This window comes from Anas acuta, chromosome 11 (genome assembly GCF_963932015.1).
Source record: "Anas acuta chromosome 11, bAnaAcu1.1, whole genome shotgun sequence".
NCBI classification, from domain to species: Eukaryota; Metazoa; Chordata; class Aves; order Anseriformes; family Anatidae; genus Anas; species Anas acuta.
Window position 1 is genome coordinate 22418129 of NC_088989.1, and position 22009 is coordinate 22440137.

Consider the following 22009-nt stretch of genomic DNA (forward strand, 5'->3'; position numbering starts at 1 on the left):
TCCCAGGGGAGCCTTGACTCAGCCCCACATGGAACTGGACCCTCTGTGTTCGCTCTTTCCAAACAACCCTATATATAGCCCTAGCTGGCATCGGACACGACTGAAAAATCGGCCCCAGAAAACACGTTCCAAGCCTCTTTCGCAAATCCAAATGTGCCCCCAAGGGAAGGCTTTGGTTACAAGTGAACTCCCCAGGGGAGCCTTTACGCAGCCCCACATGAAACTGGACCCTCCATGTTCGCTCTTTCCGAGCAAGCCTAAACATAGCCCTAGCTGGCATCGGAGACGACTGAAAAATCAGGCCCCAGAAAACGCGTTGCGAGCCCCTTTCGCCCATCCAAAAGTGCCCCCAAAGGAAGGCTTTGGATACAGCTGAACTCCCCCGGGAAGCCTTTACGCAGCCCCACATGGATCTGGAAACTTTGAGTTCGCTCTTCCCCAGCAACCCTAAAAATAGCCCTTCGCCGCATTGGAGACGACTGAAAAATCAGGCCCCAGAAAACACGTTCCGAGCTCCTTTTATTCCATCCAAAAGTGCCCCCAAAGGAAGGCTTTGGGTACAGCTGAACTCCCCAGTGGAGACTTTACGCAGCCCTACATGCAACTGGACCCTCCGCCTTCGCTCTCTCCGAGTAAACCTAAACGTAGCCCTAGCCAGCATAGGAGACGACTGAAAAATCGGGCCCCAGAAAACGTGTTCCGAGCCTTTTTCGCCCATCCAAAAGTGCCCCCAAAGGAAGGCTTTGGGTACAGCTGAACTCCCGAGGGGAGCCTTTACGCAGCCCCCCATTCATCTGGACCCGCCGTATACACGCTTTCACATCAAGGCCAAATATAGCCCTAGCCTGGATCAGAGACGACTGAAAAATCAGGCCCCAGAAAACACGTTCCGAGCCCCTTTCACCCATCCAAAAGTTCCCCCAAAGGAATACTTTGGATACAGCTGAACTTCCAAGGGGAGCCTTTACGCAGCCCCACATGCAATTGGATCCGCCGTGTACACGCTTTCACAGCAAGGCCAAATATAGCCCTAATCGGCATCGTACACGACTGAAAAATCGGGCCCCAGAAAACGCTTTGCGAGACCATTTCGCCCATCCAAGAGTGCCCCCATATAAAGACTTTGGGTACAGCTTAACTCCCAGGGGAGCCTTGACTCAGCCCCACATGCAACTGGACCCTCTGTGTTTGCTCTTTCCAAACAACCCTAAATATAGCCCTAGCCGTCATCGGAGACGACTGAAAAGTCAGGCCCCAGAAAAGGTGTTCCGAGCCCCTTTTGCCCATCCAAAAGTGCCCCCAAAGGAAGGCTTTGGGTACAGCTGAGCTCCCCAGGGGTGACTTTACGCAGCCCCACATGCAACTGGACTCTCCGCCTTCGCTCTCTCCGAGCAACCCTAAACGTAGCCCTAGCCAGCATAGGAGACGACTGAAAAATCGGGCCCCAGAAAACACGTTCTGAGCCTTTTTCGCCCATCCAAAATTGCTCCCAAAGGAAAGCTTTGGGTACAACTGAACTCGCCAGGGGAGCCTTTACGCAGCCCCACATGCAACTGGACCCGCCGTGTACACACTTTCACATCAAGGCCAAATATACCATTAGCCTGCATCGGAGACGACTGAAAAATCGTGCCCCAGAAAACGCGTTTTGAGCCCCTTTCGTGCATACAAAAGCGCCCCCAATGGAAGGCTAAAGGTACAGCTGAACTCCCCATGGCAGCCTTTTGGCAGCCCTACATGCAACTGGACCCTCTGCGTTAGCTCTTTCCAAACAACCCTAAATAAACCCTAGCCGGCATCAGAGACGACTGAAAACTCGGGCCGCAGAAAACGCGTTCCGAGCCCCTATCGCCCATCCAAAAGTGGCCCCAAAGGAAAGCTTTGGGTACAGCTGAACTTCTAGGGGAGCCTTTACGCAGCCCCACATGCAACTGGACCCGCCGTGTACACGCTTTCACATCAAGGCCAAATATAGCCTTAGCCTGCATCGGAGACGACTGAAAAATCAGGCCCCAGAAAACACGTTGCGAGCCCCTTTCAACCATCCAAAAGTGCCCCCAAAGGAAGGCTTTAGGAACAACTGAACTCCCCATGGGAGCATTAAGGCATCCCCACATGCAAGTGGACCCTCCAGGTTTGCTCTTTCCGAGCAACCCTAAACATAGCCCTAGCCGGCATCGGAGGCGACTAAAAATCGGGCCCCAGAAAACACGTTCCGAGCCCCTTTCGCCCATCCAAAAGTGCCCCCAAAGGAAGGCTTTGGGTACAGCTGAACTTCCCAGGGGAGACTTTACGCAGCCCCATATGCATCTGGACCCTCAGGGTTTGCTGATTCTGTGCAATGCTAAACACATCCCTTCTCCGCATCATACAAGAGTGAAAAATCGGGCCCCAAAAAAAGCTTTGCGAGACCATTTCGCCCATCCAATAGTGCCCCCAAAGGTAGACTTTGGGCACAGCTGAACTCCCCAGGGGAGCCCTTTGGCAGCCCTACATGCAACTGGATGCTCTGTGTTCGCTCTTTCCAAACAAACCTAAATAAACCCTAGCCGGCATCAGAGACGACTGAAAACTCGGGCCGCAGAAAACGCGTTCCGAGCCCCTATCGGCAATCGAAAAGTGCCCCCAAAGGAAAGCTTTGGGTACAGCTGAACTCCCCAGGGGAGCCTTTACTCAGCCCCACATGCAACTGGACCCTCTGTGTTCGCTCTTTCTAAACAACCCTAAATAAAGCCCTAGCCAGCATCGGAGACGACTGAAAAGTCAGGCCCCAGAAAAGGTGTTCCGAGCCCCTTTTGCCCAGCCAAAAGTGCCCCCAGAGGAAGACTTTGTGTACAGCTGAACTCCCCAGGGAAGACTTTACGCAGCCCCACATGCAACTGGGCTCTCCGCCTTCGCTCTCTCTGAGCAACCCTAAACGTAGCCCTAGCCAGCATAGGAGACGACTGAAAAATTGGGCCTCAGAAAACACGTTCCAAGCCCCTTTCGCCCATCCAAAAGTGCCCCCAGAGGAAGGCTTTGGGTACATCTGAACTCGCCAGGGGAGCCTTTACGCAGCCCGACATGCAACTGGACCCTGCGTGTTCGCTGTTTCTGAGCAACCCTAAACATAGCCCTAGTCAGCATCGGAGATAACTGAAAAATCTTGCCCCAGAAAACGTGTTACAAGCCCCTTTCAACCATCCAAAAGTGCCCCCAAAGGAAGGCTTTAGGAACAACTGAACTCCCAATGGGAGCATTAAGGCATCCCCACATGCAAGTGGACCCTCCAGGTTTGCTATTTCCGAGCAACCCTAAAGATAGCCCTAGCCGGCATCAGAGACGACTGAAAACTCGGGCCGCAGAAAACGCGTTCCGAGCCCCTATCGCCCATCCAAAAGTGGCCCCAAAGGAAAGCTTTGGGTACAGCTGAACTCCCAGGGGAGCATAGACTCAGCCCCACATGCAACTGGACCCTCTGTGTTTGCTCTTTCCAAACAACCCTAAATATAGCCCTAGCCGGCATCGGAGACAACTGAAAAATCAGGCCCCAGAAAACACGTTCCGAGCCCCTTTTGCCCATCCAAAAGTGCCCTCAAAGGAATGCGTTGGGAACAACTGAACTCCCAGGGGAGCCTCTACTCAGCCCCACATGCTACTGGACCATCCGCCTTCGCTCTCTCCGAGCAACCCTAAAAGAGAAAACGCGCTATTAGACCATTTCGCCCATCCAAAAGTGGCCCCAAAGGAAGGCTTTGGGTACAGCTGAACTCCCCAGGGGATCCTTTTTGCAGCCCCACATGCAACTGGACCCTCCTTATTCAATCTTTCACATCAACCCTAAATATAGCCCTAGCCGGCATCGGAGACGACTGAAAAATCGGGCCCCAGAAAACGCGTTACAAGCCCCTTTCGCCCATCCAAAAGTGCCCCCAGAGGAAGGCTTTGGGTAAAAGTGAACTCCCCAGGGGAACCTTTACGCAGCCCCACATGCAACTGAACCGTCCGTATTCGCTCTTTCACAGCAACACTAAATATAGCCCTGGCCCACATGGGAGATGACTGAAAATTCGTGCCCCATAAAACGCGTTACAAGCCCCTTTGCCCATCCAAAAGAGCCCCCAGAGGAAGGCTTTGGGTAAAAGTGAACTCCCCAGGGGAGCCTTTATGCAGCCCTACATGGAAGTGGACCCTCCGTATTTGCTCTTTCACAGCAACACTAAATATAACCCTGACCCGCATGGCCGACTACTGAAAACTCATGCCCCAGAACACCAGTTCTGAGCCCCTTTTGCCCATCCGAAAGTGCCCCCAAAGGAAGGCTTTGGGTACAAGTGAACTCCCCAGGGGAGCCTTTACGCAGTCCCACATGCAACTGGACCCTCCAGGTTTGCTTTTTCCAAACAACCCTAAATACATCCCTGGCCGGCATGGGAGACGACTGAAAACTCGGGCCACAGAAAACGCCTTTCAAGCCCATTTCGCCCATCCAAAATTGCCCCCAAAGGAAGGCTTTGGGTACAACTGAACTCCCCAGGGGAGCCTTTACGCAGCCCCACATGCAGCTGGACCCTCCATATTTGCTCTTTCACAGCAAGCCTAAATAAACCCTGGCCCGCATAGCAGACGACTGAAAATTCAGGCCCCCTAAAACGCGTTCTGAGTCGCATGCGCCCATCCAAAAGTGCCCGCAAAGGAAGGCTTTGAGTACATATGTACTCCCCAGGGGAACCTTTACACAGCCCCACATGCAACTGGACCCTCCGTATTCGCTCTTTCACGACAAAAATAAATACATCCCTGGCCGGCATGGGAGACGACTGAAAACTCGGGCCACAGAAAACGCGTTACAAGCCCCGTTCGCCCATCGAAAAGTGTCCACAAAGGAAGGCTTTGGGTACATCTGAACTCCCCAGGGGAGCCTTTTTGCAGCCCCATATGCAACTGGACCCTCCGGGTTAACTCTTTCAGCGCAACCCTAAATATAGCCCTAGCCAGCTTGGGAGACGACTGAATAATTGGGCACAAGAAACGCATTACGAGTCGCTTTGGACCATCCAAAAGTGCCCCCAAATGAAGGCTTTGGGTACAACTGAACTCCCCAGGGGAGCCTTTTGGCAGCCCCACATGCAGCTGGACACTCCGGGTTTGCTGTTTCCAAGCAACCCTAAATATAGCTCTAGCCGGCATCGTAGACGATTGAAAACTCGAGCCCCAGAAAACGCGTTACAATCCCGCTTTCGCCCATCCAAAAGTGCCCCCAAAGGAAGGCTTTGGGTACAGCTGAACTCCCCAGGGGAGCCTTTATGCAGCCCCACATGCCACTGGACCCGCCGGGTTCGCTCTTTCCCAACAAAACTAAATAAATCCCTGGCCGGCATCGGAGACGACTGAAAACTCGGGCCACAGAAAACGCGTTATTAGAACCTTTCGACCACTGAAATGTGCCCCCAAAGGAAGGCTTTGGGTACAAGTGAACTCCCCAAGGGAGCCTTTACGCAGACCCACATGCAGCTGGACCCTCCGTGTTCGAACTTTCCCAAGAACCCTAAATACAGTCCTGGCCCTCATGGCAGACGAGTAAAAACTCATGCCCCAGAACACGCATTACAAGCCCCTTTCGCCCATCCAAATGTGTCCCCAGAGGAAGGCTTTGGGTACAACTGAACTCCCCAGGAGAGCCTTTACGCAGCCCCACATGCAACTGGACCCTACGTATTCGCTCTTTCCTAGCAAGCCTAAATATAGCTCTGGCCCACATGGCGGACAACTGAAAATTCGGGCCCCAGAAAACGCGTTCTGAGCCCCTTGCTCCCATCCAAAAGTGCCCCCAAAGGAAGGCTTTGGGTAAACCTGAACTCCGTCGTCGTTTAACCCGGCCGGCAGCTAAACAACACGCAGCCGTTCGCTCACCCTCCTTCCTCCCTCTCTGGGACGAGGGAGAGAAATGGAAAGTGAAGCCCGTGAGTTGAGATAAAGACAGTTTAATAAGACAGGAAAATAATAATAACAAAATAATAATAACAATAATAACAATAATAACAATAATAACAATAATAACAATAATAACAATAATAATAATATGGTGATAATAGGGAAATAATAATAATATGTACAAACAAGTGATGCACCATGCAATTGCTCACCACTCGCTGACCGATGCCCAGCCTAACCCCGAGCAGTCCGGCCCCCTTCCCCCGGCTAGCCACCCCTATATATTGTTTAGCATGACGTCAGATGGTATGGAATACCCCTTTGGCTAGTTTGGGTCACCTGTCCTGGGTCTGTCCACTCCCAGCTCTTACTGCACCACCAGCCTGTCCGTTGGCAGGACAGAGCAAAAGGCTGAGATGTCCTTGGCTTAGTATAAGCACTGCTCTGCAACAATTAAAGCATCGGGGTGCTATCAGCACTCTTCTCATCCTAAGCCAAAACACAGCATTCCACCAGCTACTAGGAAGAAAATTAATTCTGTGCTAACTGAAACCAGGACACCTGGGGAGCGTTTTTGCAGCCCCATATGCAACTGGATCTTCCGTGTTCGCTGTTTCCGAGAAACACTAAATATAGCCCTAGCCGGCATGGGAGACGACTGAAAACTCGGGCCCCAGAAAAAGTGTTATTAGACCCTTTGGACCAACCAAAAGTGCCCCCAGGGGAAGGCTTTGGGAACATCTGAACTCCCCAGGTGAGCCTTTAGGCATCCCCACATGCAACTGGACCATCCGGGTATGCTGTTTCCGAGCAAACTTCAATATAGCCCTAGCCGGCATCGGAGACGATTGAAAAATCGGTACCCAGAAAAAGATTTTCTAGTCCATTTCGCCCATCCAAAAGTGCCCCCAGAGGAAGGCTTTGGGTACAAGTGAACTCCCCAGGAGAGTCTTTTTGCAGCCCCACATGCAGCTGGACTCTCTGTAATCGCTCTTTCACAGCAACACTAAATATAGCCCTACCCGGCATTGGAGACGAGTGAAAAATCGGGCACCAGAAAATGCGTTACAAGCCTCTTTTGCCCATCCAAAAGTGCCCCCAGAGGAAGGCTTTGGGTACAAGTGAACTCCCCAGGGGAGCCTTTTTGTAGCCCCACATGCAACTGGACCCTCCTTATTCGCTCTTTCACAGCAACCCTAAATAGAGGCCTAGCCCGCATGGCCGCGAACTGAAAACTAATGCCCCAGAACACGAGTTCCGAGCCCATTTCGTTCATCCAAAAGCGCCCCCAAAGGAAGGCTTTGGGTACATCTGAACTCCCCAGGGGAGCCTTTTTGCAGACCCACATGCAAATGGACCCTCCGGGTTCGCTGTTTGCGAGCAACCCTAAATATAAACCTAGCCGGCATCGGAGACGACTGAAAATTCGGACCCCAGAAAACGCGTTATTAGACCCTTTTGTCCATACAAAAGATACCCCAAAGGAAGGCTTTGGGTATAAGTGAACTCCCCAGGGGAGCCTTTACGCAGCCCCACATGCAACTGGACCCTCGGTATTCGCTCTTTCACAGCAAGCCTAAATATATAACTAGCCGGCATCGGAGACGACTGAAAATTCAGGCCCCAGAAAACGCGCTATTAGACCTTTCGCCCATCCAAAAGTGTCCCCAAAGGAAGGCTTTGGGTACATCTGAATTCCCCAGGGGAGCCTTTTTGCAGCCCCACATGCAACTGGACCCTCCTTATTCGCTCTTTCACAGCAACCCTAAATAGACCCCTAGCCCGCATGGCCGCGAACTGAAAACTCATGTCCCAGAACACGCGTTCCGAGCCCTTTTCGCCCATCCAAAAGTGCACCCAAAGGAAGGTTTTGGGTACATCTGAACTCCGCAGGAGAGCCTTTATGCAGCCCCACATGCAACTGGACCCTTCGGGTTGGCTGTTTTCCGAGCACCCCTAAATATAACCCTAGCCGGCATGGCAGACGACTGAAAAATCGGGCCCCAGAAAACGTGTTCTCAGCCCTTTTCCCCATCCAAAAGTGCCCCCAGAAAAATTCTTTGGGAACAAGTGAACTCCCCAGGGGAGCCTTTACGCAGCCCCACATGCAACTGGACACTCCGGGTTCACTCTTTCCGAGAAATCCTAAATATAGCCCTAACCGGCATTGGAGACGACTGAAAAATCGGGATCCAGAAAACGCGTTCTGAGCCCAATTTGCCCATCCAAAAGTGCCCCCAAAGGAAGGCTTTGGGTACAAGTGAACTCCCCAGGGGAGCCTTTATGCAGCCCCACATGCAACTGGACCCTCCGTGTTCGCTCTTTCACAGCAACACTTAATATAACCCTGGCCCGCATGGCCGATGACTGAAAACTTAAGCCCCAGAACACTCGTTCCGAGCACATTTCGCCCATCCAAAAGTGCCCCCAAAGGAAGGCTTTGGGTACAAGTGAAATCCCCAGGGGAGCCTTTTTGCTGCCCCACATGCAACTGGACCCTCCGGGTTCACTGTTTCCGAGCAACCCTAAATATATCCCTAGCCGTAATCGGAGACGACTGAAAATTCAGGCCCCAGAAAACGCTTTACAAGGCCTTTTGTCCATCCAAAAGTGTCCCCAAAGGAAGACTTTGGGTACATCTGAAATCCCCAGGGGAGCCTTCACGCAGCCCCACATGCAACTGGACCCTCCGGGTTCGCTCTTTCTGAGCAACCCTAAATAGAACCCTGGCCCGCATGGCAAACGACTGAAAACTCGGGCTCCAGAAAATGTGTTTCAAGCCCCATTCGCCCATCCAGAAGTGCCCCCAAAGGAAGGCTTTGGGTACAAGTGAACTCCCCAGGGGAGCCTTCTTGCAGCCCCACATGCAACTGGACTCTCCGTATTCGCTCTTTCACAGCAAACCTAAATATATCCCCGGCCAGCATGACAGACGACTGAAAAATCGGACCTCAGAAAACGCGTTACTAGCCCCTTTCGCCCATCCTATAGTGCCCCCAGAGGAAGGCTTTGGGTACAAGTGAACTCCCCAGGGGAGTCTTTACGCAGCCCCACATGCAATTGGACCCTCCACGTTCACTCTTTCACCGCAAGCCTAAATATAGCCCTAGCCGCAAAGGGAGAAGACTGAAAAAGCGGGCCTCAGAAAATGCATTGCGATTCCCTTTAACCATCCAAAAGTGCCCCCAAAGGAAGGCTTTGGGTACAAGTGAACTCCGCAGGGGAGCCTTTATGCAGCCCCACATGAAACTGGACCCTCTGTATTCACCTTTTCACAGCAAACTTAAATATATCCCTGGCCCGCATGGCAGACGACTGAAAAATCGGGCCAAAGAAAACGCGTTACAAGCCCCTTTTGACCATCCAAAAGTGCCCCCAAAGGAAGGCTTTGGGTACATCTGAACTCCCCAGGGGAGCCTTTTTGCAGCCCCACATGCAACTGGACCCTCCGGGTTCGCTGTTTTCCGAGCACCCCTAAAAATAACCCTATCCGGCATGGCAGACGACTGAAAACTTGGGCCCCAGAAAACGCGTTATTAGACCCTTTCACCCATCCAAAAGTGCCCCCAGAGGAAGGCTTTGGGTACAACTGAATTCCCCAGGGGAGCCTTTTTGCAGCCCCACATGCAAGTGGACCCTACGTACTCGCTCTTTCACAGCAACCCTAAATAGAACCCTGGCGCGCATGGCAAAGGACTGAAAACTCGGGCCCCAGAAAACGCGTTACTAGCCCCTTTCGCCCATCCTATATTGCCCCCAGAGGAAGGCTTTGGGTACAAGTGAACTCCCCAGGGGAGCCTTTTTGCAGCCCCACATGCAACTGGACTCTCCGTATTCGCTCTTTCACAGCAAACCTAAATATAACCCAACCCGGCATGGGAGATGACTGAAAACTCGGGCCCCAGAAAACACGTTACTAGCCCCTTTCGCCCATCCTAAAGTGCCCCCAGAGGAAGGCTTTGGGTACAAGTGAACTCCCCAGGGGAGCCTTTTTGCAACCCCACATGCAACTGGACCCTCCGTGTTCGCTCTTTCAAAGCAACCCTAAATATAGCCCTATCCGGCATCGGAGACGACTGAAAAATTGGACCAAAGAAACCGCGTTACAAGCCCCTTTCGCCCATCCAAAAGTGCCCCCAAAGGAAGGCTTTGGGTACAAGTGAACTCCCCAGGGGAGCCTTTACGCAGCCCCACATGTAACTGGACCCTCCGGGTTCACTCTTTCACCGCAAGCCTAAATATAGCCCTAGCCAGCACGGGAGACGACTGAATAATCAGGCACAACAAACACATTGCGTGTCACTTTGGACCATCCAAAAGTGACCCCAAAGGAAGGCTTTGGGTACATTTGAACTCCCCAGGGGAGCCTTTTTGCAGCCCCACATGCAACTGGACTCTCCTTATTCACTCTTTCACAGCAAGCCTAAATATAGCCCTACAAGGCATCGGAGACGACTGACAACTCAGGCCCCAGAAAACCCGTTACAAGCTCCTTTCGCCCATCCAAAAGTGCCCCCAGAGGAAGGCTTTGGGTACAACTGAACTCCCCAGGGGAGCCTTTACGCAGCCCCACATGCAAGTGGACCCTCCTTATTCGCTCTTTCACAGCAAGCCTAAATATATCCCTAGCCGGCATCAGAGACGACTGAAAAATCGGGCCCCAGAAAACGCGTTCTCAGCCCCTTTCCCCCATCCAAAAGTGCCCCAAAGGAAGGCTTTGGGTACAAGTGAACTCCCCAGGGGAGCCTTTTTGCTGCCCCACATGCAACTGGACCCTCCGGGTTCACTCTTTCTACGCAAGCCTAAATATTGCCCTAGCCGCAAAGGGAGAAGACTGAAAAAGCGGGCCTCAGAAAACGCATTTTGAGTCCCATTTAACCATCCAAAAGTGCCCCCAAAGGAACGCTTTGGGTACATCAGAACTCCCGAGGAGAGCCTTTACGCAGCCCCACATGCAACTGGACCCTCCGGGTTCGCTCTTTCCGAGCAACACTAAACATAGCCCTAACCGGCATGGGAGACGACTGAAAAATCGGGCCCCAGAAAACGTGTTCTCAGCCCTTTTCTCCCATACAAAAGTGCCCCCAGAGGAATTTTTTGGGTACAAGTGAACTCCCCAGGGGAGCCTTTATGCAGCCCCACATGCAACTGGACCCTCCGGGTTCGCTCTTTCCGAGCAACCGTAAACATAGCCCTAACTGGCATGGGAGACGACTGAAAAATCGGGCCCCAGAAAACGTGTTCTCAGCCCTTTTCCCGATCCAAAAGTGCCCCCAGAAAAATTCTTTGGGAACAAGTGAACTCCCCAGGGGAGCCCTTATGCAGCCCCACATGCAACTGGACACCCCGGGTTCACTCTTTCCGAGCAATCCTAAATATAGCCCCAACCGGCATCGGAGACGACTGAAAAATCGGGATCAAGAAAACGCGTTACAAGCCCCTTTTGCCCATCCAAAAGTGCCCCCAAAGGCAGGCTTTGGGTACAAGTGAAATCCCCAGGGGAGCCTTTTTGCTGCCCCACATGCAACTGGACCCTCCGTATTCGCTCTTTCACAGCAACCCTAAATAGAACCCTGGATAGCATGGCAAACGACTGAAAAATCGGGCCTCAGAAAACGCGTTACTAGCCCCTTTCGCCCATCCTAAAGTGCCCCCAGAGGAAGGCTTTGGGTACAAGTGAACTCCCCAGGGGAGTCTTTACGCAGCCCCACATGCAATTGGACCCTCCACGTTCACTCTTTCACCGCAAGCCTAAATATAGCCCTAGCCGCAAAGGGAGAAGACTGAAAAAGCGGGCCTCAGAAAATGCATTGCGAGTCCCATTTAACCATCCAAAAGTGCCCCCAAAGGAAGGCTTTGGGTACAAGTGAACTCCGCAGGGGAGCCTTTATGCAGCCCCACATGCAACTGGACCCTCCGGGTTCACTCTTTCCGAGCAATCCTAAATATAGCCCTACCCGGCATGGGAGATGACTGAAAACTCGGGCCCCAGAACACGCGTTATAAGCCCCTTTCGCCCATCCAGAAGTGCCCCCAAAGGAAGGCTTTGGGTACAACTGAACTCCCCAGGGGAGCCTTTTTGCAACCCCACATGCAACTGGACCCTCCGTATTCGCTCTTTCACAGCAACCCTAAATATAGCCCTGGCCCGCATGGCAGACGACTGAAAAATCGGGCCCCAGAAAACGTGCTACAAGCCCCATTTGACCATCAAAAAGTGCCCCCAAAGGAAGGCTTTGGGTACAAGTGAACTCCCCAGGGGAGCCTTTATGCAGCCCCACATGCAACTGGACCCTCCGGGTTCGCTGTTTTCCGAGCACCCCTAAAAATAACCCTGTCCGGCATGGCAGACGACTGAAAACTTGGGCCCCAGAAAACGCGTTATTAGACCCTTTCGCCCATCCAAAAGTGCCCCCAGAGGCTGTCTTTGGGTACAACTGAATTCCCCAGGGGGGCCTTTTTTCAGCCCCACATGCAACTGGACTCTCCGTATTCGCTCTTTCACAGCAAACCTAAATATATCCCCGGCCAGCATGACAGACGACTGAAAAATCGGGCCTCAGAAAACGTGTTACTAGCCCCTTTCGCCCATCCTCAAGTGCCCCCAGAGGAAGGCTTTGGGTACAACTGAACTCCCCAGGGGAGCCTTTACGCAGCCCCACATGCAAGTGGACCCTCCTTATTCGCTCTTTCACAGCAAGCCTAAATATATCCCTAGCCGGCATCAGAGACGACTGAAAAATCGGGCCCCAGAAAACGCGTTCTCAGCCCCTTTCCCCCATCCAAAAGTGCCCCAAAGGAAGGCTTTGGGTACAAGTGAACTCCCCAGGGGAGCCTTTTTGCTGCCCCACATGCAACTGGACCCTCCGGGTTCACTCTTTCTACGCAAGCCTAAATATTGCCCTAGCCGCAAAGGGAGAAGACTGAAAAAGCGGGCCTCAGAAAACGCATTTTGAGTCCCATTTAACCATCCAAAAGTGCCCCCAAAGGAACGCTTTGGGTACATCAGAACTCCCGAGGAGAGCCTTTACGCAGCCCCACATGCAACTGGACCCTCCGGGTTCGCTCTTTCCGAGCAACACTAAACATAGCCCTAACCGGCATGGGAGACGACTGAAAAATCGGGCCCCAGAAAACGTGTTCTCAGCCCTTTTCTCCCATACAAAAGTGCCCCCAGAGGAATTTTTTGGGTACAAGTGAACTCCCCAGGGGAGCCTTTATGCAGCCCCACATGCAACTGGACCCTCCGGGTTCGCTCTTTCCGAGCAACCGTAAACATAGCCCTAACTGGCATGGGAGACGACTGAAAAATCGGGCCCCAGAAAACGTGTTCTCAGCCCTTTTCCCGATCCAAAAGTGCCCCCAGAAAAATTCTTTGGGAACAAGTGAACTCCCCAGGGGAGCCCTTATGCAGCCCCACATGCAACTGGACACCCCGGGTTCACTCTTTCCGAGCAATCCTAAATATAGCCCCAACCGGCATCGGAGACGACTGAAAAATCGGGATCAAGAAAACGCGTTACAAGCCCCTTTTGCCCATCCAAAAGTGCCCCCAAAGGCAGGCTTTGGGTACAAGTGAAATCCCCAGGGGAGCCTTTTTGCTGCCCCACATGCAACTGGACCCTCCGTATTCGCTCTTTCACAGCAACCCTAAATAGAACCCTGGATAGCATGGCAAACGACTGAAAAATCGGGCCTCAGAAAACGCGTTACTAGCCCCTTTCGCCCATCCTAAAGTGCCCCCAGAGGAAGGCTTTGGGTACAAGTGAACTCCCCAGGGGAGTCTTTACGCAGCCCCACATGCAATTGGACCCTCCACGTTCACTCTTTCACCGCAAGCCTAAATATAGCCCTAGCCGCAAAGGGAGAAGACTGAAAAAGCGGGCCTCAGAAAATGCATTGCGAGTCCCATTTAACCATCCAAAAGTGCCCCCAAAGGAAGGCTTTGGGTACAAGTGAACTCCGCAGGGGAGCCTTTATGCAGCCCCACATGCAACTGGACCCTCCGGGTTCACTCTTTCCGAGCAATCCTAAATATAGCCCTACCCGGCATGGGAGATGACTGAAAACTCGGGCCCCAGAACACGCGTTATAAGCCCCTTTCGCCCATCCAGAAGTGCCCCCAAAGGAAGGCTTTGGGTACAACTGAACTCCCCAGGGGAGCCTTTTTGCAACCCCACATGCAACTGGACCCTCCGTATTCGCTCTTTCACAGCAACCCTAAATATAGCCCTGGCCCGCATGGCAGACGACTGAAAAATCGGGCCCCAGAAAACGTGCTACAAGCCCCATTTGACCATCAAAAAGTGCCCCCAAAGGAAGGCTTTGGGTACAAGTGAACTCCCCAGGGGAGCCTTTATGCAGCCCCACATGCAACTGGACCCTCCGGGTTCGCTGTTTTCCGAGCACCCCTAAAAATAACCCTGTCCGGCATGGCAGACGACTGAAAACTTGGGCCCCAGAAAACGCGTTATTAGACCCTTTCGCCCATCCAAAAGTGCCCCCAGAGGCTGTCTTTGGGTACAACTGAATTCCCCAGGGGGGCCTTTTTTCAGCCCCACATGCAACTGGACTCTCCGTATTCGCTCTTTCACAGCAAACCTAAATATATCCCCGGCCAGCATGACAGACGACTGAAAAATCGGGCCTCAGAAAACGTGTTACTAGCCCCTTTCGCCCATCCTCAAGTGCCCCCAGAGGAAGGCTTTGGGTACAACTGAACTCCCCAGGGGAGCCTTTACGCAGCCCCACATGCAACTGGACCCTCCGGGTTCACTCTTTCTCCGCAAGCCCAAATATAGCCCTAGCCGCAAAGGGAGAAGACTGAAAAAGCGGGCACAACAAACGCATTGCGTGTCACTTTGGACCATCCAAAAGTGACCCCAAAGGAAGGCTTTGGGTACAAGTGAACTCCCCAGGGGAGCTTTTATGCAGCCCCACATGCAACTGGACCCTCCGGGTTCGCTCTTTCCGAGCAACCGTAAACAGATCCCTAACCGGCATCGGAGACGACTGAAAAATCGGGCCCCAGAAAACGTGTTCTCAGCCCTTTTCCCCATCCAAAAGTGCCCCCAGAAAAATTCTTTGGGAACAAGTGAACTCCCCAGGGGAGCCTTTATGCAGCCCCACATGCAACTGGACCCTCCGGGTTCACTCTTTCCGAGCAATCCTAAATATAGCCCCAACCGGCATCGGAGACGACTGAAAAATCGGGATCCAGAAAACACGTTCTGAGCCCCATTTGCCCATCCAAAAGTGCCCCCAAAGGAACGCTTTGGGTACAAGTGAACTCCCCAGGGGAGCCTTTTTGCTGCCCCACATGCAACTGGACCCTCCACGTTCACTCTTTCTACGCAAGCCTAAATATTGCCCTAGCCGCAAAGGGAGAAGACTGAAAAAGCGGGCCTCAGAAAACGCATTGTGAGTCCCATTTAACCATCCAAAAGTGCCCCCAAAGGAACGCTTTGGGTACATCAGAACTCCCGAGGAGAGCCTTTACGCAGCCCCACATGCAACTGGACCCTCCGGGTTCGCTCTTTCCGAGCAACCCTAAACATAGCCCTAACCGGCATGGGAGACGACTGAAAAATCGGGCCCCAGAAAACGTGTTCTCAGCCCTTTTCTCCCATACAAAATTGCCCCCAGAGGAATTCTTTGGGTACAAGTGAACTCCCCAGGGGAGCCTTTATGCAGCCCCACATGCAACTGGACCCTCCGGGTTCGCTCTTTCCGAGCAACCGTAAACATAGCCCTAACTGGCATGGGAGACGACTGAAAAATCGGGCCCCAGAAAACGTGTTCTCAGCCCTTTTCCCCATCCAAAAGTGCCCCCAGAAAAATTCTTTGGGAACAAGTGAACTCCCCAGGGGAGCCTTTATGCAGCCCCACATGCAACTGGACACCCCGGGTTTACTCTTTCCGAGCAATCCTAAATATAGCCCTAACCGGCATGGGAGGCGACTGAAAAATCGGGATCCAGAAAACGCGTTCTGAGCCCCATTTGCCCATCTAAAAGTTCCCCAATAGGAAGGCTTTGGGTACAAGTGAAATCCCCAGGGGAGCCTTTTTGCTGCCCCACATGCAACTGGACCCTCCGTATTCGCTCTTTCACAGCAACCCTAAATAGAACCCTGGATAGCATGGCAAACGACTGAAAATTCGGGCCCCAGAAAACGCGTTACAAGCCCCTTTTGCCCATCCAAAAGTGCCCCCAAAGGAAGGCTTTGGGTACAAGTGAAATCCCCAGGGGAGCCTTTTTGCAGCCCCACATGCAACTGGACTCTCCGTATTCGCTCTTTCACAGCAAACCTAAATATATCCCCGGCCAGCATGACAGATGACTGAAAAATCGGGCCTCAGAAAACGCGTTACTAGCCCCTTTCGCCCATCCTAAAGTGCCCCCAGAGGAAGGCTTTGGGTACAACTGAATTCCCCAGGGGAGCCTTTTTGCTGCCCCACATGCAACTGGACCCTCCGGGTTCGCTGTTTCCAAGCAACCCTAAATATATCCCTAGCTGGAATCGGAGATGACTGAAAATTCAGGCCCCAGAAAACGCGCTATTAGACCCTTTCGCCCATCCAAAACTGCCCCCAAAGGAAGGCTTTGGGTACATCTGAACTCCCCACGGGAGCCTTTTTGCAACCTTTCATTCAACTGGACCCTCCGTGTTCGCTCTTTCACAGCAACCCTAAATATAGCCCTATCCGGCATCGGAGATGACTGAAAAATTGGACCAAGGAAACCACGTTACAAGCCCCTTTCGCCCATCCAAAAGTGCCCCCAAAGGAAATATTTGGGTACAAGTGAACTCCCCAGGGGAGCCTTTACGCAGCCCCACATGCAACTGGACCCTCCGGGTTCACTCTTTCACCGAAAGCCTAAATATAGCCCTAGCCAGCACGGGAGACGACTGAATAATCGGGCACAACAAACGCATTGCGTGTCACTTTAGACCATCCAAAAGTGACCCCTAAGGAAGGCTTTGGGTACATTTGAACTCCCCAGGGGAGCCTTTTTGCAACCCCACATGCAACTGGACTCTCCTTATTCACTCTTTCACAGCAAGCCTAAATATAGCCCTACAAGGCATCGGAGACGACTGACAACTCAGGCCCCAGAAAACCCGTTACAAGCTCCTTTCGCCCATGCAAAAGTGCCCCCAAAGGAAGGCTTTGGGTACATCTGAACTCCCCACGGGAGCCTTTACGCAACCCCACATGCAACTGGACCCTCCTTATTCGCTCTTTCACAGGAAGTCTAAATATATCCCTAGCCGGCATCGGAGACGACTGAAAAATCGGGCCCCAGAAAACGCGTTCTCAGCCCCTTTCCCCCATCCAAAAGTGCCCCAAAGGAAGGCTTTGGGTACAAGTGAACTCCCCAGGGGAGCCTTTTTGCAGCCCCACATGCAACTGGACCCTCCGGGTTCACTCTTTCTACGCAAGCCTAAATATAGCCCTAGCCGCAAAGGGAGAAGACTGAAAAAGCGGGCCTCAGAAAACGCATTGTGAGTCCCATTTAACCATCCAAAAGTGCCCCCAAAGGAACGCTTTGGGTACATCTGAACTCCCCAGGAGAGCCTTTACGCAGCCCCACATGCAACTGGACCCTCCGGGTTCGCTCTTTCCGAGCAACCGTAAACATAGCCCTAACCGGCATCGGAGACGACTGAAAAATCGGGCCCCAGAAAACGTGTTCTCAGCCCTTTTCCCCATCCAAAAGTGCCCCCAGAAAAATTCTTTGGGAACAAGTGAACTCCCCAGGGGAGCCTTTATGCAGCCCTACATGCAACTGGACCCTCCGGGTTCACTCTTTCCGAGCAATCCTAAACATAGCCCTAACTGGCATGGGAGACGACTGAAAAATCGGGATCCAGAAAACGCGTTCTGAGCCCCATTTGCCCATCCAAAAGTGCCCCCAAAGGAAGGCTTTGGGTACAACTGAACTCCCCAGGGGAGATTTTACGCAGCCCCACATGCAACTGGACCCTCCGTGTTCGCTCTTTCACAGCAACACTTAATATAACCCTGGCCCGCATGGCCGATGACTGAAAACTCATGCCCCAGAACAAGCGTTCAGAGCCCATTTCACCCAGCCAAAAGTGCCCCCAAAGGAAGGCTTTGGGTACAAGTGAACGCCCCAGGGGAGCCTTTTTGCTGCCCCACGTGCAACTGTACAATCCGGGTTCGCTGTTTCCGAGCAACTTTAAATATAACCCTAGCCGGAATCGGAGACGACTGAAAATTCAGGCCCCAGAAAACGCGCTATTAGACTCTGTTGCCCATCCAAAAGTGTCCCCAAAGGAACGCTTTGGGTACATCTGAAATCCCCAGGGAAGCCTTTTTGTAGTCCCACATGCAACTGGACCCCCCGTGTTCGCTGTTTCACAGCAACCCTAAATATAGCTCTATCCGGCATCGGAGACGACTGAAAAATCGGACCAAATAAACCGCGTTACAAGCCCCTTTTGCCCATCCAAAAGATACCCCAAAGGAATGCTTTGGGTACAAGTGAACTCCACAGGGGAGCCTATACGCAGCCCCACATGCAACTGGACCCTCCATGTTCTCTGTTTCCGAGCAACACTAAACATATCCCTAGCCGGCATGGGAGACTACTGAAAAATCGGGCCAAAGATAACGCGTTACAAGCCAATTTGGCCCATCCAGAAGTGCGCCCAAAAAAGGCTTTGGGTACAACTGAACTCCCCAGTGGAGCCTTTTTGCAGCCCCACATGCAACTGGACCATCCTTATTCGCTCTTTCACAGCAACCCTAAATAGACCCCTAGCCCGCATGGTCGCGAACTGAAAACTCATGCCCCAGAACACGCGTTCCGAGCCCCTTTCACCCATCCAAAAGTGCCCCCAAAGGAAGGCTTTGGGTACAAGTGAACTCCCCAGGGGAGCCTTTTTGCAGCCCCACATGCAACTGGACTCTCCGTATTCGCTCTTTCACAGCAAACCTAAATATATCCCCGGCCAGCATGACAGACGACTGAAAAATCGGACCTCAGAAAACGCGTTACTAGCCCCTTTCGCCCATCCTATAGTGCCCCAAGAGGAAGGCTTTGGGTACAAGTGAACTCCCCAGGGAGTCTTTACGCAGCCCCACATGCAATTGGACCCTCCACGTTCACTCTTTCACCGCAAGCCTAAATATAGCCCTAGCCGCAAAGGGAGAAGACTGAAAAAGCGGGCCTCAGAAAATGCATTGCGATTCCCTTTAACCAAACTGCCCCAAAGAAAGGCTTTGGGTACAAGTGAAATCCCCAGAAGAGCATTTATGCAGCCCCACATGCAACTGGACCCTCCATATTCGCTCTTTCACAGCAAACTTAAATATATCCCTGGCCTGTATGGCAGACGACTGAAAATTCGGGCCAAAGAAAACGCGTTACTAGCCCCTTTCACCCATCCTAAAGTGCCCCCAGAGGAAGGCTTTGGGTACAACTGATCTCCCCAGGGGAGCCTTTTTGATGCCCCACATGCAACTGGACCCCTCCGGGTTCGCTGTTTCCAAGCAACCCTAAGTATATCCCTAGCTGGAATCGGAGACAACTGAAAATTCAGGCCCCAGAAAATGCGCTATTAGACCCTTTCGCCCATCCAAAAGTGCCCCAAAGGAAGGTTTTGGGTACATCTGAACTCCCCACGGGAGCCTTTTTGCAACCCCACATGCAACTGACCCTCCGTGTTCGCCCTTTCAAAGCAACCCTAAATATAGCCCTATCCGCATCGGAGACGACTGAAAAATTGGACCAAAGAAACCGCGTTACAAGCCCTTTCGCCCATCCAAAAGTGCCCCAAAGGAATGCTTTGGGTACAAGTGAACTCCCCAGGGGAGCCTTTACGCAGCCCCACATGCAACTGGACCCTCCGGGTTCACTCTTTCACCGCAAGCCTAAATATAGCCCTAGCCAGCACGGGAGACGACTGAATAATCGGGCACAACAAACGCATTGCGTGTAACTTTGGACCATACAAAAGTGACCCCAAAGGAAGGCTTTGGGTACATTTGAACTCCCCAGGGGAGCCTTTTTGCAGCCCCACATGCAACTGGACTCTCCTTATTCACTCTTTCACAGCAAGCCTAAATATAGCCCTACAAGGCATCGGAGACGACTGACAACTCAGGCCCCAGAAAACCCGTTACAAGCTCCTTTCGCCCATCAAAAGTGCCCCCAGAGGAAGGCTTTGGGTACAAGTGAACTCCCCAGGGGAGCCTTTACGCAGCCCCACATGCAAGTGGACCCTCCTTATTCGCTCTTTCACAGCAAGCCTAAATATATCCCTAGCCGGCATCAGAGACGACTGAAAAATCGGGCCCCAGAAAACGCGTTCTCAGCCCCTTTCCCCCATCCAAAAGTGCCCCAAAGGAAGGCTTTGGGTACAAGTGAACTCCCCAGGGGAGCCTTTTTGCTGCCGCACATGCAACTGGACCCTCCGTATTCGCTCTTTCACAGCAAGCCTAAATAGAACCCTGGATAGCATGGCAAACGACTGAAAACTCGGGCCCCAGAAAACGCGTTACAAGCCCCTTTGCCCATCCAAAAGTGCCCCAAAGGAAGGCTTTGGGTACAAGTGAAATCCCAGGGGAGCCTTTTTGCTGCCCCACATGCAAGTGGACCCTCCGTATTCGCTCTTTCACAGCAACCCTAAATAGAACCCTGGATAGCATGGCAAACGACTGAAAAATCGGGCCCCAGAAAACGCGTTACAAGCCCCTTTCGCCATCCTAAAGTGCCCCCAGAGGAAGGCTTTGGGTACAATTGAACTCCCCAGGGGAGCCTTTTTGCAGCCCCACATGCAAGTGGACCCTCCTTGTTCACTGTTTACGAGCAACCCTAAATATACCCCTAGCCACCATGGCAGAAGACTGAAAACTCGGGCTCCAGAAAATGCGTTTCAAGCCTCATTCACCCATCCAGAAGTGCCCGCAAAGGAAGGCTTTGGGTACAAGTGAACTCCCCAGGGGAGCCTTTATGCAGCCCCACATGCAACTGGACCCTCCGGGTTCACTCTTTCACCGCAAGCCTAAATATAGCCCTCGGCGCAATGGGAGAAGACTGAAAAAGCGGGCTCAGAAAACGGATTGCGATTCCCCTTGGACCATCCAAAAGTGTCCCCCAGAGGAAGGCTTTGGGTACAACTGAACTCCCCAGGGGAGCCTTAACGCAGCCCCACATGCAACTGGACCCTCCTTGTTCACTGTTTACGAGCAACCCTAATATACCCCTAGCCACCATGGCAGAAGACTGAAAGCTCGGGCCACAGAAAATGTGTTACGAGCCCCATTCGCCCATCCAGAAGTGCCCCCAAAGGAAGGCTTTGGGTACATCTGAACTCCCCAGGGGAGCCTTTATGCAGCCCCACATGCAACTGGACCCTCCTTGTTCACTGTTTACGAGCAACCCTAAATATACCCCTAGCCACCATGGCAGAAGACTGAAAACTCGGGCTCCAGAAAATGCGTTTCAAGCCCCATTCACCCATCCAGAAGTGCCCCCAAAGGAAGGCTTTGGGTACAACTGGACTCCCCAGGGGAGCCTTTATGCAGCCCCACATGCAACTGGACCCTCCGGGTTCACTCTTTCACCGCAAGCCTAAATATAGCCCTAGCACGCCTGGCAGTCGACTGAAAGCTCGGGCCACAGAAAATGTGTTACGAGCCCCATTCGCCCATCCAAAAGTGCCCCCAAAGGAAGGCTTTGGGTACATCTGAACTCCCCAGGGGAGCCTTTACGCAGCCCCACATGCAACTGGACCCTCCGTGTTCGCTCTTTACAGCAACCCTAAATATAACCCTAGCCACCATGGCAGAAGACTGAAAACTCGGGCCACAGAAAAAGCGTTTCAAGCCCCATTCACCCATCCAGAAGTGCCCCCAAAGGAAGGCTTTGGGTACAACTGAACTCCCCAGGGGAGCCTTTACGCAGCCCCACATGCAACTGGACCCTCCAGGTTCACTCTTTCACAGCAACCCTAAATATATCCCTGGCCCGCCTGGCAGTCGACTGAAAACTCGGGCCACAGAAAATGCATTAAAAGCCTAATTCGCCCATCCAAAAGTGCCCCCAGAGAAAGGCTTTGGGTAC